Below are 17,892 nucleotides of genomic sequence, written 5' to 3'. Positions count from 1 at the left end.
CGTTTCAAGATTTCCAGTGACCAGTAACTTCTTTCATTCTTTTTTTTTTAAGACATGGGCTCACTGTGCAGCCTTGGCTGGCTTGGAATTCACTATGTAGACCAGCCTCGACCTCACAGAGATTTGTCTGCCTCTGCCTTCCAAGGGCTAGGGTTGACTGCATACCGAGTATGATTTTTCTGGTACTCCGGGCTTCCTTCTTCTTTCTCTAAAGCTCTGTGTTGTCCACTGTGGTGTTGGCCTCCATGCTGTCTTAACTCAAACAGCATACTTGCTTTTCTTCTTTTCTTTTCTTTTTCTTCGTTTTCTTCCTCTGAGCATCTGCTTACCTGCCTTGGGTTTTTTTTTAAACTCTGATAAAAGTGCTCTCAAGTGTGTGTGTGTGTGTGTGTGTGTGTGTGTGTGTGTGTGTGTGTGTGTGTGAGAGAGAGAGAGAGAGAGAGAGAGAGAGAGAGAGAGAGAGAGAGAGAGAGAGAGAGAGAGAGACCATACCTCTGAGAACATCATTCAACACAGTTCAATGTTGTTCCTTTATGCCTAGATGCATTTCCTCTTGCTCGGGCTGTTAGCAAAGACTGAAAGAAACAATTGCAAAGTATCTCATTCTCCCTGGAGGGATATTGGTTCCTCATTGCTGTTGTTTACTCCTTATTAGAGGGGTGGACATTATTTTTGGAGGGCAGTGGCCGTGATGTCAACATGAGGGGAAATCTCAGTGTCACAGAAATTGGCCTTAGGTCCAGCTCTGAAGTAGGGGCTATTTGTTTCTCATCATTCATGAGACATCCCCACCGACACCAAGACCTGGACCTTTTTGTTGAAAACCACAGCTCTGAAGGTGATTTCTTTCTGTAATCACCCTGAGAAATTCTGAAATGGATTTTGTTTCCTCTCTTCATTTCAGGCATCTTTAGTAAATCCTGTGTCCTGCCTTATGCTGTTTCCCAGAATCCAGAAAAGCTTTGAGAGGATTCAGTTTTTGAAAAGTAGACCAGAATGAATATGTTTGTGGAGCAACGGTGCTGGGATTATTTTAAGTCTGCCTTCATCTTATAGCATCGCCTTATGAATAAGACGTTGAGATAGGCTTGGGTTAGACAATTGACCTAAGACCTCATGGCTTCTTAGAAACAGAAGGTAATAGTATCAGCTTTGGTGACATTTAATTCAATATTATTTTCAAAAAAAAAAACACAAATAGCCTGGATTATAATAATAATAATAATAATAATAATAATAATAATAATAATAATAGCAAGAGGAATTAAAAGAATAGCCTATGCCCTTTAAACCGATTGCAGGCACACACTCTGTGCAGGCTGTGAGAGTGGCCACTGTGCCATCACTGGGAGTCCAGTGGTCCAGGGAAGGTGGAACCCTCCCAAGGGTGGGTCTGAAGTGGAGGCGGGGCAGAAGCAGTGCAGTGTCTCAGCCACTCAGTGGAAACTTCCCGAAGCATCTGGAAAGACTGGCACTTTGCAGAATAAAGTTAAAAACATAATGAAGTCTTCGTGAAATGACTCAAGGTAGGCACTAAAACTAAAGCTGAAAGGTAGAGCCACTCTGTAACTCTAAGTTATTTCTGATAGTTAAGAAAATGGAAGGACTTAGAGCAATTCCATAATTTTAGTATTTTAAGTATAAAACAGCCCTGAGTGAAAAGTGTAGTTTGAATTCTTATAAAAGAAATATAAAACTTGGTTTGAACACGTGTTTCTGGGCAGTATCACATCATTGGTCCACAGAGACAAATGCATAAAATTATTTTATCCACCATTGAATATTAAATATTCAGATTGCTAGTTACTAAAATTTAAAAACTGGTTTCATCCAAAAGCACCTCACATTTTTACTAGAGAAAAAAACAATTCGTTAATAATTTAGTTTAAGAACGTAGCAAAATCATCACAGAAGCAAGTTCTGGCTGTAGGGTGTTTGTTTTCCCAGGGTGGAGCTTGCTGGGCTCAGCTGGGAAGCTGATGGAATGAGCCTTATGACTCTGTCGCCATCAAGTGGAGGATCCATTCAGTAAGTGTCAGAGGGAGCCAGGCACGAAGGTCTGGTCAGGCTTCTTGAGGCCTTCTCTCTTGAGCCCAGGATGCCCTGCCCAGGCTCCACAGGATAGGAACCTGTAAGCACACTGTAGGCTTTCTGTGGGTGTAGGCATGTTTCTGGGTAGTGTCTGCCAGAACTTAGAGATGTTGTGAGAAGTATGTCCCAGGAGCCAGCCAGTAGCTATATGGTCAAAAAGTAAATTCTGCAAACACAAATGTAATGCAGAAGTTCTGATTTCAGCAAAATACTAATGCGACACAACTCTATACATGTCTGTGACACTTCTGTTTATTGCATGTGTGCATGCATGTGGGTGTGCATGTGCGGAGGACGCGTCAGGAGTTGTTTCTCTTTGTTCACACTGTGAGTCCCAGGGATCGAGCTCAGGTTTTCAGTCTTTGAGACAGGCCCCTCCACCCACTCGGCCATCTTATATATACATTCCTATACATCTTAACAAAAGGAAGCTCCCGGTGGTGGCGGCGGCCCAGCGTTGACGCTGGGTCTGACACATGGCCCTTGCCATTGCCGCTGTCATCTTTACCCAGAATTTCCCTTAGTCATTTATGACTTCTCTTTGAAAAGCTGTGGTTTGGGTCCCCCCCCCCTGTTTTTCAGCAGGCGGGGGAGACCTATAAATTGTCTATAGTGAAGCCAATGCTCTGCCAGCCACATGACTCACTTTTCAAAACAGTGACGTTCAGGCACCAGAGGGGAAAACATTCCACGATGTGGAATATTTACTAAACCAGAAGGGTGACTCCTTGAGACTGTGGATCTGCTGAGATCTCTATGTCTCCTCACACTATGACTGAAACTAAAACTTCAGATAAGCAGCAGGCTTCTCCTTTACATAAAATTCTAAAATGTCACAGCAAAATTCTGTGCGAATAATAGGAAGCTGTGGAATTTTCCCAACAGCTGGCAAAATTCTCCCCGACAGTCTTTATGAGAAAATCTGATATTGGTTCCACAGGGTAGACCTGATCTATCCCGGAAATGACCGGAGGAGGCCAGGTGACAGCCCCATGTGATGATAAATGGGTGTGTGGCACCTGGTGTGCCCTGCGCTGTCACAGACGAGCCAGCCAAACACGAGGAAATCTGGATGGATCCTGTCTCTGTTAGAACAAAGGGATTCTAAGTGCCCAGTGAGAGCTTCAGCAGGGTCTCAGCTGCTGACTGCTATCAGAAACAGATTAAATTTCAACCAAATTTGATTATATTTAGTCAAGTATACTTTTGGGAGAAGATTCCAAATCTTGTCCACATAAATCTCGGTGGGATTTCTGCCCCTCCCCCCATTCCATGCCACTAATGAAAAAAAGAAAATAAGTTTTCAGTGAAAATAAAAAGTTACAGCAGGCTCACACATACAATTTATTTCTTAATTGTCACCTGCAAATTCTTTAACCTAGTGAATATTCCTATTTTCTCTCTCTCCTTCTTGTCACCTCCTTGTCTCCTTTCTATACATTTTTTTCTTTCTCTCCTTCGTGCTCTCTTCCAAGAGACAGTTCTAGAAGGACAAAGAGGTCCCAGCCCCTGCCCACCTGGCCCGGGAGACTGCTGAGCCCTTGAATCAGCTGCGTGTGGTAACACAATAAGGAGTCAAGGATTGCATTCTTCCCCTCTTCTGCACCATCTTGGGGTGCCTGGGGAAGGGTTGGTTGAGCCCATTCTCTGGTTCTCTGAAGAGTTAAAAACTTGAACTAAATTTGTTTCCACATTTAGTCCCCGTCCCCGTGTCCCCCCCCCCCCCCGAGTATAAATCTCATTTCTTTTCTGCAGAAAGCAACTCACTTGTTGGAAGCTAGCCTCGGGATGCCAGGGTGGTTCCGTGGATAAAGGCACTTATCTCTAAACCAGATGACTTGAGGTTGATCCCTACATGGCACATGGTGGAAGGGGAGGGCCATCTATTGTAAGTTGTCCTCTGAACTCTGAGTCACAGTATGTGGCTGTGGCATACTACCCGCCCCCCCCCCACACACACACACAATAAATAAAATAAAACAGTTTAAAGGAAATTTCATTATAAAATGAAGGAAGTCAGCCTCAAAAGTGACATGTTAGTATGAAGACACTAAGACAATTGGCCAAGGGGATGGGTGTCCCAGAAGGTACCAATTTAGGAAACAGATGACAAATAAGCCTTGGTGTACGGTATAGGCAGAGATTGTGAGGTGTGGGACTCCCTGGTCTTCAATCCAACTTTCTTATGCAGAAAACAAAGAAAAATCCAGTGTTCCCTGAAGCAACTGCTGTGGGGTGTGACAGCACTGAGACTGAACTTGGAATGGTGTATAGGTTTCCATGGCCTGGGTTCCCGTGATGAACAACACTGTCTAATAAGTCCCCCCCCCCCCCCGCCATCTCCTTCCTGCCTTTAAAAACCCTTCATTTCCTCTCCCATCATCAGACCTGGATGGATGGTTCTCCATTCCCAGCAGACTCAGTAAGCCTTGCAAGCCCAGTTGATACTGAAGAACATACCAGAAAGGATGAGTCCAGTGCTTTGTGTTGTCTTCCCCCTCCACACACCAAAATCTACACCTGGAGAAGTTTAGCTATTGACCTAACTTGGAACCTTACAAGTCTTTTGAGATTTCTTCCATCTTTTCACTCCTTCCATGATTTTAAGGCTGTACCTCTCAAGTTTTATGTTGAATATCTTATTAATTTTAAATTTTTTATGTTTTAACTAAAATTATGTGTCATGTGTGTATATATGTATATATGAATATATATATGTATATATGAATATATAGGCTGTCATATACCGAGGATAGACTACTGATTTCTGAAATGTCTACCAACCATTTCTCAAGGTTTCATTTGACATTTGTATTAACTAAGTTTTTGACATGTGGTCCTTTGGGGTTATTGAAGATCTAAACTATACTGAAATCCTTACAAAAAAAATGACACCAAATTTCTTCCTGGATTATGGATTTACTTTCTTCCGATAGCTTGATGACTCAGGAATCAATCTGCTTGCTGTTGACAGTTCTTGGCCAGCATCGTGTTTCTGTTGAGTTACAAGTTCATTGTTCTGTCTTTAAATCATAGGCCATTCCTATTTCCACTAAGTTTAACCCATGTTCAACTGATATGCTTTTAAGGTCAGAATTGCTATTTACCTGGGACTATTCAGACTGCAAGAAGATTGTGACTTGAACATTTGCTCCATGGTACCTAGCTAGGTACACTACTGGCCATCTGAAATTTCTTTGTGTGATATAGGGGTGATCAGAAGAGTCAAGCACCAGTCCCCAGCCAGAACCCTGGTGTCACCATAGACTGTATTGAACCACACATTCAATCTCTTAGCTGCAACATGAGAGCAATCTCCAACCAGTAGCAACAATATGTAATAGAAAGAAAACAAGTCTGGAGGTTGGACCTAAATTGCAGTCCTGGGTCTTCCAACTGATAACTATTTTGTGATTATAAAATAGAAACAAAAATAGTTACAGGAATTGAATTAGGCAAACCAAGTACATGAAAGCATCTGTCTTAGAGCTGGAAGCTTGTAGGTTTTCAGGAAGTCATCATTATCTACTCATGAGGTATCCTGAAGTCCTTCTTATCAGAGTCACACAAAACAGAGTAAACCCAAAACCAAAGAGTGTGTAGGCCTCAAGACCTCCCCTCATGAATGAGCTGGAGGAGACAACTGGACTCCAGTGTGGAACTGTCTGCATTCCCCAGCCTGTGACTTCACCTACAAATGTCCCCAGTGCTCTGATTTTATTTCTGTTCTGAGACCACCTACAACCCCATGAATGTCACCCCACTGCGTCCCACTGTGCCTTCATGGGCAGCCACCTCCAGAAACTCTGAGATCCAAGCACTGCAGCTTAAGGTCCTAGAAGGACTGTTCTTTCTGTCTTTTGGTGATGGCTGCTCCTCTGCCCTCTTCCTGGTCTCTATTATTCTCTTACACAACTAATGATACCAAGCAACTCTACTTCACTTCACTTCCGTTTGTTCCAGATTCTTCAGCAACCTCTTTGTGGACCTTTCAAGCCACATAAATAAGCTACTGCTGGGTAACTCCACATCACACCTTCAAACTTCAACGTCAAATACATGAAGGAAATGAGAATTGATGTGCCCTCAGTCCAGGTAAGACGGGTGTCAATACAGAGGGAAATTTTCCTCAATGCTTCCAAGTAAAGCAGTGGTCAGGCAAGGCCTTTGACTTCCCCTCACACACTTTTGTGGAACAACTGGTAAAGGAAGGCTGGAGGAGCCAAAGTCACTCCTGAGGGCCAGACCCTCTGTTGGCCTTAACAGGAAAGAAAAATTTCATTTTGGCCACCTGCATAGTCTTAACCATCCAGCAGGAAAGAATGACTAGGATGAATTTTTTAACAGTCCAAGGGATTGCTCTTCCCCAGATGTTAGGCATAAATTAATATGAGATGTTATTTGGACAACTATGGTTCACTAATCATTTCCTTCTTGACAAAAAATTGATGCCCAGATATAAGACATACCTACAGTCAAAAGAGACAGGTCCATTACTGTTTTTAACATAAATATTAAAGGGTGGGTAAATATCTCTCTTCCAACCTGGAAGTCATATGGAAGGGACATCACCCTGATTTTTAGCCACTCAGACAGCTATCAAAGGGCATGAAAGCAGGCCATGGGTTCATCACACTGGACACCAGCCTTGGAGATCAAACACTAATAATAATAAAGTAAATTAGAAAAAATAAGGAGCCCAATGGAAGATGCCCTTGTGATCCCATCAAGAGACATTAATGGACTTTGATTTAGATGTCTTAAAATATTTTGTGTTCTAGTCTTTCCTGGTTCCCAGTGTGGGACTTGTCATGCTAGTCTTCTCCCTCACATCTCTGTCCGGACACCAGTCAAGGGTGTCCTTTTCTCCCTACATCTGATAGTTGGAATATTTTAGATAGTCCCTCTGGAGGGGTACCCCCAAAACTACCATACCCAACATTAAGTTTTAAGAAGTCAGATCAATCATCACCCTAATCCCATGAAGCAGTTAGGGTTACCTCTTCAAGGGGAGATCAATGATAAGAACAGGAGGTAGAGGCCGGGCGGTGGTGGCGCACGCCTTTAATCCCAGCACTCGGGAGGCAGAGGCAGGCGGATCTCTGTGAGTTCGAGGCCAGCCTGGGCTACCAAGTGAGCTCCAGGAAAGGCGCAAAACTACGCAGAGAAACCCTGTCTTGAAAAACCAAAAAAAAAAAAAAAAAAAAAAAAAAAAGAACAGGAAGTAGAAACAGGCAGTTTAGGGCAAAAAAAAAAAAAAAAAGACCCCAAAGGAAAAAATCTATTTTTTTCCTGGCTAAGAGCAAACAAATGTCATTGGAACTCTTGGCAGTTTCAGCCTCAACAGAGGCCAAAGATGGTGTTGAGGGTGCTCTGGATCTTAAATGACTCTAGTCTTTAAGGAAACAGAGTTTCTTCAATGAGTTTGAAGAAAAGAATGTTTAAAAATAAGAGGAGGTATTTGTAAGAAAAATCAATATCAATGTTAAAGTAGCAATGAAAGCCTGTTAAGAGAAAATTCTTCCAGTGGAGAGAATCGAATCTCTGGCCTGGGTGCAGACCCAACATTCCAATGGAGTCAGGTCAATCTCCTGGGCAAGAGATTTCCCCCAGGAAGGCAGGCCCACCTTAATCATACTAATGAAATAGATGGAATAATTAATTCCTTGTACTAGGGGCCTAACTCTGGCTGATTGAGTCAACTATTATTAAGCAGACTGCCCCCCCTCCTTACTGCAGTATTTTCATTCCAAGATAGGACAGGAAAAGAGAGCAAACATCTCAATGAGTTTGAAGAAAAGAATGTTTAAAAATAAGAGTAGCTATTTGTAAGAAAATTAAATATGAATCATTTCTATCAAATATTATACAACTATTTTATAATAAGGATTCAATGTTTTCCCCTCACCTTGTAAGACTTTTACACAAATGTTTTAAAATCCCTCACCCAGTAAAACCTTTGTTTATACAAAGGCCCTACTGCCTTCTTGACCCCTCCCCCATTCTTTTTTTTTTTTTTTTGTATCAACTCTTTTCAAACTAATTGTGATGGCTATTCTTGGTTGTTAACTTGACTATATCTGGAATGAACCCAAGCAGCTGGGTACACCTGTGAGGGATTTTTCTCAATTGAATCGTTTGAAGTGAGAAGACTCACTTTTAATCTAGATTTTTGAAGTGGGAAGATCCTTAATCAAGGCCCCACCTTCTTGTGGCAGCCTATGTAAAGGACATGGAAGATAGACACTTGCTCTTTTTACTTACTTGCTCTCACTCTCTCTGACAAGTCCGTTCCTTGGCTGGCATCAGAGCCTGCTTCTTTGGGATTCTGGCATATATTGAAGACTTGCTGAGACATACAGCTTTGTGGACTGAACAACTGGGATCTTGGACTTTCCATTGGTGGACAGCCACTGTTAGACTGGCTGGACCACTGTCTGTAAGCCACTCTAATAAGTGTCCTTTATATATTAATAGTTATAGATAGATTCATTCTATCAGTTCTGTCCCTCTAGATAATCCTGACTAATACACTAATCAGTCTCAAAAGACTGTGAGGTGAGACCCCAGCCAAGGGCTAACAGACATAGTCACCACCTTTTGTAGAAAAATCAAAAGCACTTCCTCACTCTTGGTGCTTGCTCCTTGGATTTTGTGAGTAGCACATCCTCTTGATCGAGTGTAAAGTTTTACCTTACAAAGACACTTCAGCTGGGGATCTCTCTCTTTATGATCCTGAGTTCATTTCTAACATGCTAGAGGTGAACATTTCTGAGGCAACAACACTCCCATCCTTGATATATGATGTTTGTTTTAGATGTTGAGGGAAGACTCTTGAGATTATTAAACCCATGTCAATTCCAAGGGCATTTGTAATGATCTCTTCAATGCATAATAAAGATTTTTTGTAAATGACCCTTACGTTTTGAAAGAATAGGTTTGAATGAGTGACCCCAGAAAGCTAAGAGGAACACAGAGTCAAACTAACATGTGTGGACTAAGGAGTTTTTCATAAGGCTAAGCAAGCCCAGTTCGCATAGAGGGTAGAAAGTGTGGCTCGTTCCATTAGTTGCAAAATAAATGAGGTCTCTCAAGCCTCCTTACATCCTTCATTTTAACATGTCTTCTAACCCCCCCTTCTTTATTGTCCTCCTTCTTCCCACTTTAGAGACTTAGAGACTCTGTCTTTTGCCCTGAATAACAAAGGCATTTGGAAGACCTTCCCTCACTCTTGAGGACTGTGGCTGATGCTATGAGATATTGCACTGTTTTACCCAGATAGACACTATAGTAAGAAGAAGGAGGAGAAAAAAATTGTTTTGTTTTTTAAAGACAAGGTGTAGTTGTGAACTCTAATAATCCCTGCACTTAGGAGGTAGAGATGGGGGAAGCAGAACATCAAAGCTATCCTTGGCTACATAGTATGAAGACCAGCCTGAGCTACATAAGACCCTGTCTCCAAAAAAAAAAAAAAAAAAAAAAAAGAAAGTCTGGTACATCCAAGGTTGTAAATTCTATTAAACAGACTGCCACAATATTCTGTATAAATTAGTTTTTTTTAATCTTTTAAGCTCTAGAACAAAATTTCAAAGGAAGAAAATGTGTTTTTCCAGATATTGCTGGATTCATTTATATTTATAAAACTTTTGGTAGCTCTGAACTCTGTCTCTTGAAAGCATGAAATGCTTCGAGGCTTGAGAGGCCAGTTAATAACATCTGCACTGCATTCAATCACTGAACCGTCTAACTGTTTACCCAGGATTAAAATATCACTTCAGGACCACGCAAAAATTAGGCTGTTCGTTTTGGAGACTCTTAGTAGTGAACTGAGTTCTCCAGAAGGAGAAGCCAGGACTGAAGGAGGGAGACAGTCACAGACTGGGCAGCCCGGGAAGCCATGGTGCAGCTTGGAGCCAGCTCAGAATTTACAGTGAGCCCCTCCTAGACCCAGCAGTAAAATCAACAGCTCTCTGCGTGCCCGTTCCTAGGTTTGCCTTTCTGAGGTGGCAACGTGGAACTGTTTTCCCCAAAAGAAAAGAAAGCCATGCCTCCATCAAAAGAAAAGGCAAAATATTGCCTGTGTCCCACCAGCCTCAAGGAGAGAAAAAGATCAGTTCTCTTGAAAACAAATCTGCATTTGCTCAGGCCATGAGAGGGGGTGGGGTGTGACCAGAGATATGGTTAAAAAGTCCTCGGATAAAGGTGGACCTGGTATTTTGGGTAAATGTGGGCCACATCCCAGGTGTGGGGCCATGAATAGGGCCTGACCCAGACTAAGGAACTCTTTAGAAAAGTTGTTTTTAAAACTCTCTCAGTAAGAGCATTCCCGGAGTGGAATGTACTAAGGAAGGGGAAATGTGAAGCAGAGCCTAATCAAACATTTTCCTAATCCAAAACTGAATATAATTTGGCTTTACAGGACCCAGGAGACACATTGAGTAGATAAATGACTGACCATATCCACAGTCAACCAAGCAGAGTGTTATAAGTCATAACACAAAAAAAATTAGGTTCTATCAAGTGTCACAAATTCTTCTTACTTCATACAAAACAGCTTGGGAAATTAGTTGACATGGTCTGCCTCCAATTCCTCCTGTACCCTAAGAAAGTGTTTGAACATTCCCATGACCCACCACCAGGTCCATGTTGTTTCCCGTCATCTGATGGCCACTGAGTCCTGTAATGCTGAAGTTCTTTCCTACACAAACAGCAGTGAGGCAAGGGCTCGACTAGTCACAAATGTTTGTGATCGCCGTCGTCACTGGAAGTACCTGGAACTCTATTCCAAACACAGATTGCCTCTCTGACTGTGCTGTGAATGTTTTGCAAACTGTGTTCCTTCTGTGTGGCTTTGGGGAACACTACACGGGATTGTGTTTGGGAAGCACTCTCCACAGTGTGTGGCCCTCAATGAACTCTTAATACGTACTCACCACACAATGGTGATAATCAAAGAGGAAGAAGATGGACCCTCACTCACCTTAGGAGTTTAATTGGGTTTCCAGTAAAGTTTCATTTTGATTTATGACATATGAAACAATACTTTTGACATTTATCTGAATTAATCTCAAAAGAGAGTTATAATGTTTACCTAAGAAACTTTATTGCACATTAAAATCATTTGAGTAAAATATTTTGCTTGGTATATTGTGATATAATTCATAATAACTTTTAAAATGAAAACAAATAAAAGAGTAGCCCATAGCCCATAATAACCAGTAGCTAATATTAATGTTACCATTACTGTTAATAGTATTATATTACTAATGCATGATCAATGGAGACACGTTTTAAATAAAACTACTAAAAAGAATCCCTCAGATTGGGGCTGGCTGTGAGACAGTTCAGCTGGGAGAGGTACTTGCAGCACAAGCCTGGAGACCTCAGTTCAACCCTCCAAACCTACATTAAGCTAGAAGGAGAAAACTGATTCTACAGCCTTGTCCTATGACCTCCATGCATGCTCTGTGGCACTCATGTCCTAACACATACATCATGCACACATAGTAATATAAAAAAGAACCTCCCAGGACTAATGCCTCTGATATGTTTTGCATAGCTCTTCAGACTTACCAAAAGGGAAAGAAGGTATGTCTATTGGCAACTACATCGTGCAGAAGCTGGGCTAACGAAGCATCTACAAGGTAAAGAAAGTCAGAAAGGGAAGCAGCAACATTCTTCCCATCCAAACAAACCAAGCAAAGTTGCTCATGTACCTGCTTTTCCTATACTGTTTGAAACCCTATAACCATACTGGCTTTAGTTATAATAGATTGAGGCAGAAACAATGTTCTAAAAACAGAAATGCAAGTCGAAAGTCCATCAGATGCCTCAGTGGGTAAAGATGCCTGCCACCAAGGTTTTACAACCAGAGGTTAATCCTGGGGATTCATAGGGTGGAAGAAGAGGGCAGTCTCTTGATTGCCCTCTAACTTCCATATGAATGGCATGGCATATGTGTGGCCCCCACCACATACGTATAATAAAAAATTTAAAACAAAGAAAAATCAAATCCATAGGGAACTCTAGAGAAAATAAAATTTCACATAAGCAATCTAAAGCAGGTTCCCCTTGAAGTCCAGTCACTAAGCAATGGAAAATTCATTTCTACCATGCCGAGTAAACTACCACAAACACACTGGCCTCAAAGAATAACTATTCATTATCTGCAGTATTTAAAGGTCAGGAGTCTAAGCAGGGATTATCTAGGTTCCATCTCAGCCTCCCCAAACCCAAACCTTCCCATCTAGTCTGGGCCTCATCTTCTCAGTTTGAATCCCAAATTCTCATCCTCCCTTGGATCTGTATTGGGTTGATTCCAAGGAAGCTCCTGGGTGCAATCCAACGAGTCCTTTGTATGGACTTGAGAATATTGAGATGTCTCTAAAAACAGAGCCCTCTCCAGGAGTTAGGGGTCAAATGTGATGGCTACCATAGCTTTCCCAAGCCAGGGGCATTCTTGTCCTGCAAATCCAAATAATGAAATTCACAGACCACAGAGGGTGAGTTTTAGAGAGAGGTTTATTATAAATTCATAGGTAGGAGCCTGGGGTGGGGCGGCGGGGGTGCTCTTGTATAGATGGAAATAGGGTACCGTTGAGATGCTGGTTCAGAAGTCTTTTAAAGGACCCAGGGTAGAAGTGGGGTGAGGTATAGGGAGGGGGGTTGATGCTCAGTGCAGCTGGCCCACTCAGGGGTCCAGGGGTCCTGCCGCAGCCTCTGCCTCACCGTCACGCACAGCCCCTTTCGGCAAAGTGCACATTTAGGAGATGACAAAGATACAGAAGTATTACTCACTCTGGTGTTCCTGGCCTCAGGCAAGGGTATTCTCAGAACAGTCACTGTGGGGTCCAGTGCCCACCCCAGTTCCTAACTCCTGTTCCCATGTCTATCTGTGAATCTATAAAATTAGAGGCCATATGTCTTTAATAATCCCAGAATGCAGTAAGATTTAAAAAAAAAAAAATGAAAGGATAAGAGTTCCTAGGACAGGACGAAAAGCCTTCTGGGAGAATGAGAGGTTCGGCTGGTTTTAGATTAGAAGCTCTGAGATTTGTTCCCCAACTCTTGATCCCACTGCCTCAGTCTCCCTTCTTAGTCTCATGAAAGGTAGACATGAATAGTGTTCCTGTCTTATCAGCCCCCTTTCCTTTGTCCTCTCTCTGTCCCTGGTCGTCCAAACTTGCTGGTTTCTGATGAAATAATTTCTTTAAAACTTTGTGGGTTTTCCACGGATTAGACTCCATTAAACAAAAGCCATAGCCACAATTCTTTTCAAGATAATCATGAGTCAGTCTTTGGCGCCTGCCGAGGTCATTGAGAGACAAGGAGCTTACACTTCCTGAGAGGATCCCGCCCCTAATCTCTTGAAAGGGCTCTTTGTGTGCAGTGAATAGGCGAATCTTTGGGTCATCCTGCAGTTTTAGCAAAAGGCTGCATTCTCATGCATACTAAGCCTTTTTCTAGATGAAAGCTGTCAGCAGCCACTTCTTATTTTTAGGACCCTTTGTCATTTGGAGAGACTAAGGATTCTTCGCCCCATCTGGTTCTGGTTCCCCCTCAGCAGCTGTTTCCTCCATTCAGCTCCCTGGCCCGGATCTTCCCAGTGGTAACCAAGCAGAGGCACCTTCATCACTCTTCCCTATCATGTAGAGCAACTTTGCCGATTGCTTGTTTTACTTCCCACATCATTTCGATTTTTCTGAGTTCTCTGCTTCTGCGTTAGGATGCTGCCTCCTCCAGTGTCCGGTGGCCTAGGTCACTTCATCCTGAACCACTCCTGACAGGACCTTCAGGGTCCAAATTCCCAGTCCGACTGTTCACAACACTGCTCTTCCTTTGTCACGCCACTCAAAACGCTTCCACAGTCTCCCCGCTGTCCAGTCTGAAAACCACATGCGTATTTTCAGTATCGTGGCTCTTGATTTCTCGCAAGCCAGGAGGGAAGAACTGACCGACCGACCTTTCTGTCTTCTTCGGACTTCCTTCTTTAGCCCAGGCCTACCCAACTTGAAGTCAGATGGGTAATTTAATTACATCTGAAAATAGTTTGCCAAGCAATATTCCATCATTATGGAATTGGAAGATGACCAGTTTCACAGGTACTGCCAAGCTCTGGGAAGGCATACACTTCGGGGAACCTTCTCCAGGGAATGTGAGCCCAATGCTTTAAATATAATTTCACACCCTCAAACTAGCACTCAAGTTACGAAAATTGCCTCGAATTAGAAACTGAAAAAAAATTAAATGGATAAAGACAGACTTAAAAAATTTAAATATATTTAATTGATCTCAGAAAGAAGTTTAAGAAAAAGACAAGCTTATCTCAGAAATAAAAAAGAAATGTCAAACTTCTTAAAAGAAATAGACTTAAATAAGAAAGTGTATCAAACTAATGAGTCATACCCTGTACCCGCCCCCCCCTCCTCCCCTACACACACACATCAGGTCGATCCTTAGTTACCCAGTTAAAAGATCCAAACTAAAAGTGGAAAGCAGGGGTTTGGAGGCAAGAAAGGAAAAGGAGAAATGATGTAAAATAAACCTCACTATTTTATAATCAGCATGTTGGTCGCTGTTAAAAGATGTAGTCACCAGCAACAAAAACCTAAGATGCCAATCAATGAAGCATAAGAAGAAAGCAAGGAGATGAATACACATAGCACAAGAGTAAAGACATACAGTAAGCACAACCCTTCTCAAACCCCCAAATTAAATAGAACACATCCTATACAAAGCGCCCAAAACTGTAACAAAATATACGTCATTATGAAATATGCAAAAGTTGAACACAAAGGAAGCCTGACTGTGAACAGCTAATTCTTTTCGTTTTTGCTTGTCAAAAACGTTAGTATCGGCATAACGTGTGTTAGACGCCATTGTGATGTAGTCTAACAAAATGTATTTTGTGATTTCCCTTCCGCTGGCTCGCTCACATCACAGCTACTCCTGGTCCCCACTTCTTTCTTCACCTCTAGACCATATTCCTCTTCCCTATCCCTTGTGTTCTTTTGCCAAAAGTATCTACAATTCGATGCCCAAAATAAAAATCTAGCTATAGAGGTAAACAAAGGCACGAGGGACACAAAGCAACAGAGAAAGGTTAAAATGGAGGATGAGGGTTGATGAGCTACAAGTCACAGGTAGACTGAGAAGCTCTGCACAGGGAAGCTGAAAGACTGATAGCACCCACCCGTGGAAGCTTCTAATAAGGAGAGCCACATACCCAACCTGCTGGGCTCTACCACTTCCAGAATCCAGGGGAGCTGACCAGCAGATGGAGTCTTCCATCTCCAGAGTTCTCTTTTTTCTATCCAATAGAATCTCAAACCCCCCGGGGCCAAGTGTGCACAGTCTCACTTGGAGAAACAGCAGCCCTTCAGTGACTCTGACAAAAGAACAGTTCGGCCTCTGAAGGTGCCTGTCAGCTCTGTTTATCTTTACACCATCTCCATCAATCCCCATCTACTGGGGGGTGGGGACTGGGGATGAACAAAATGTATCAAGAAATCAAAAGATTTAAAACCTAGAACCAGCAGAACAGCGAGCCTATCAGAGAGATCTCAAAACTCAAAGTACTAAATGTGGCGTTTAAAGAGAATGTTTAATGCTGTAAGCATTTATCTCTGTCATGGAGATGAAATTTTTCACTTCTGTGAAGAAACTATTACAGGCAATGAAAGGAAAAATAGACCAAGAGGATTCAGGGCCAAGGTGTAGTTCAGGTGATAGAGTGCTTGCCTAGCATGCACAAAGTCCTGGGTTCAATCCTTGGTACCACATAAAACTGAGTGTGTGTCACACTATAATCCCAGCACTGCAGAGATGGAGGCAGAAGGATAAGTAGTAGTTCAGTAGTTCAAGGTCATCTTCAGCTACCTAGTGAGTTCAAGGCCAGCAAGTTCAAGTATAAACAAACAAACAAACATAAAGCAAAATAGGTATAATAAAATAATAATGTTATCTTTGGGGTTATATAGAAAATCTACAGCCTACTAACATAGAATACATTTTCTGCTCAAGCAGTGAGCAAAAACAGATATTAGCTGACAAAGAAAACATCAACAACTTTTGTAGAGGAGAGATTTCTCAGACATGTGAACAGAAAGTGATAAAACTAAGAGATCCAAGATGTCGAGTGGCATCCATACATGGTCTACCAGAACCTCCCAGAGGTAAAATGAGGAGAGCCAGATAACAGCTGTCAGAAAATTGTACCTATAAACCCTGGGGAAGAACCGAGGTGGTACTACACAGCACTTCACAAGATAGAGTCAAAAGTCTCCAGTGGACTGCCTGATCGGGAAGGAACTTCCATGATGGGGCCAATCAAGAGGTGTTAAAAGCTTCCATGACCTGACCATGTGGCACAATCTGTGAAAGATGACTCGCTGACAGGACTTGACCCAGTGAAGAAATATGCTGGGATTCAGTAGGCATCTGGGAGGAGTCAGAACAGGAATGCCAAGAAAGTCCAGGTTCCAGGCAATAGCCGCATAAGACTATACTCCAACACTGTACCCCCAGGCAGCCTTTTCCTCTTCACAGTGATCCTTCCTATTTCATATCCCATGTCAATTCAAGAGGCCAGCTCTGCTCTGTTCCCCCCACACTCTTGGCTTTAAAACTGCACTCATTGTTTAGTGTGTGTGTGTGTGTGTGTGTGTGTGTGTGTGTGTGTGTTTGTGAATACACATGCCATGGCACATGTATGAAAGTCAAAGAACAACTCACTGTGCCAGTCAGGTCTCTTCTTCTAGACGCAGGCTCTGGACTTGAACACAGGTCACCAAACTCAGCAGCAAACACCCACTGAGCCATTTTGCCAACCCTCTCCCTACATCACTTTGTAATCTGTGTAGGGTTCCTCCCCACCTTTTGGTGAGCTTCCCAGTGCCTAGAATGGTTGGGGGAGTCTCCATGGCTCAGTCTCTTGAGACTTGGTATTCTTTTATGATGTCTAATGGTATTTCTTTCCTTCTTTCTTTTATTCCACTTTCAGCAAAGTCTGCCTTATGGCCCTTTTTCCCCATTGCCAGCCCTCCTTCTATATATACTCCCCCACTACGGATAGCCAAATACTAACCACTAGTCTTACTCTGGTTTTCTTCTTTCCACTCAAACCAGCAGTACCTAATATCTTTTATTTCTTTCATTTTTCTTTATTAAGAAATTTTCTACTCACTCCAAATGCTATCCACAGATCCCCCCTCCTGCCTCCTCCCATCCCCCAGCCCTCTTTCCCAAGCCACCCCATATCCCCACATCTCCCAAATTGAGTCTCCCATGGGGAGTCAGCAGAGCCCAGCACACTGAGCCTAAGCAGGTCCAAGCAACTTCCCACTGCACCAAGGCTGTGCAAGGTGTCACACCACAGGCACCGGATTCCCAGAAGCCTGCCCATAGACCAGGGACAGATCCCAATCCCCCTGCCTGGGTGCCCCCCAAACAGTTTGAGCCAAACAACCATCTTCCATATCCAGAGGGCCTAGTCCAGTCTAAAGGGGGAGGGTCCACAGCCACCAGTCCACAGTTCACGGGCTTCCACTAGTGTGGCCGGTCATCTCTGCACGTCCTCCCATCGTGATCTTGATATCCCTCGACTGCAGTATCTCTCCTCTCTCTCATCAACTGGATTCCCGGAGCTCAGCCTGGTGCCTGGCCGTGCATCTCTGCATCTGCCTCCATCAGTCACTGGACAAAGGCTCTATGATGACAGCTAGGTTATTTGCTAGGCTGGTCACTAGAGTAGACTGGTCCAGGCACCCTCTGGACCACTGAGATACCATCTTACACCTGTCA

The 17,892-nt window shown here is 42.9% G+C and overlaps 1 pseudogene; it reads right to left on the bottom strand.

The window, feature by feature from the left end:
• The window catches only part of LOC114708029, a 46,683-nt pseudogene extending 29,772 nt beyond the window's left edge, over window positions 1–16,911 (bottom strand).
• Between the last annotated feature and the right edge of the window lie 981 nt (window positions 16,912–17,892).

This window comes from Peromyscus leucopus, chromosome 10 (assembly GCF_004664715.2).
Source record: "Peromyscus leucopus breed LL Stock chromosome 10, UCI_PerLeu_2.1, whole genome shotgun sequence".
Lineage (NCBI taxonomy): Eukaryota > Metazoa > Chordata > Mammalia > Rodentia > Cricetidae > Peromyscus > Peromyscus leucopus.
This window is presented reverse-complemented; position numbering and strand designations above follow the sequence as displayed.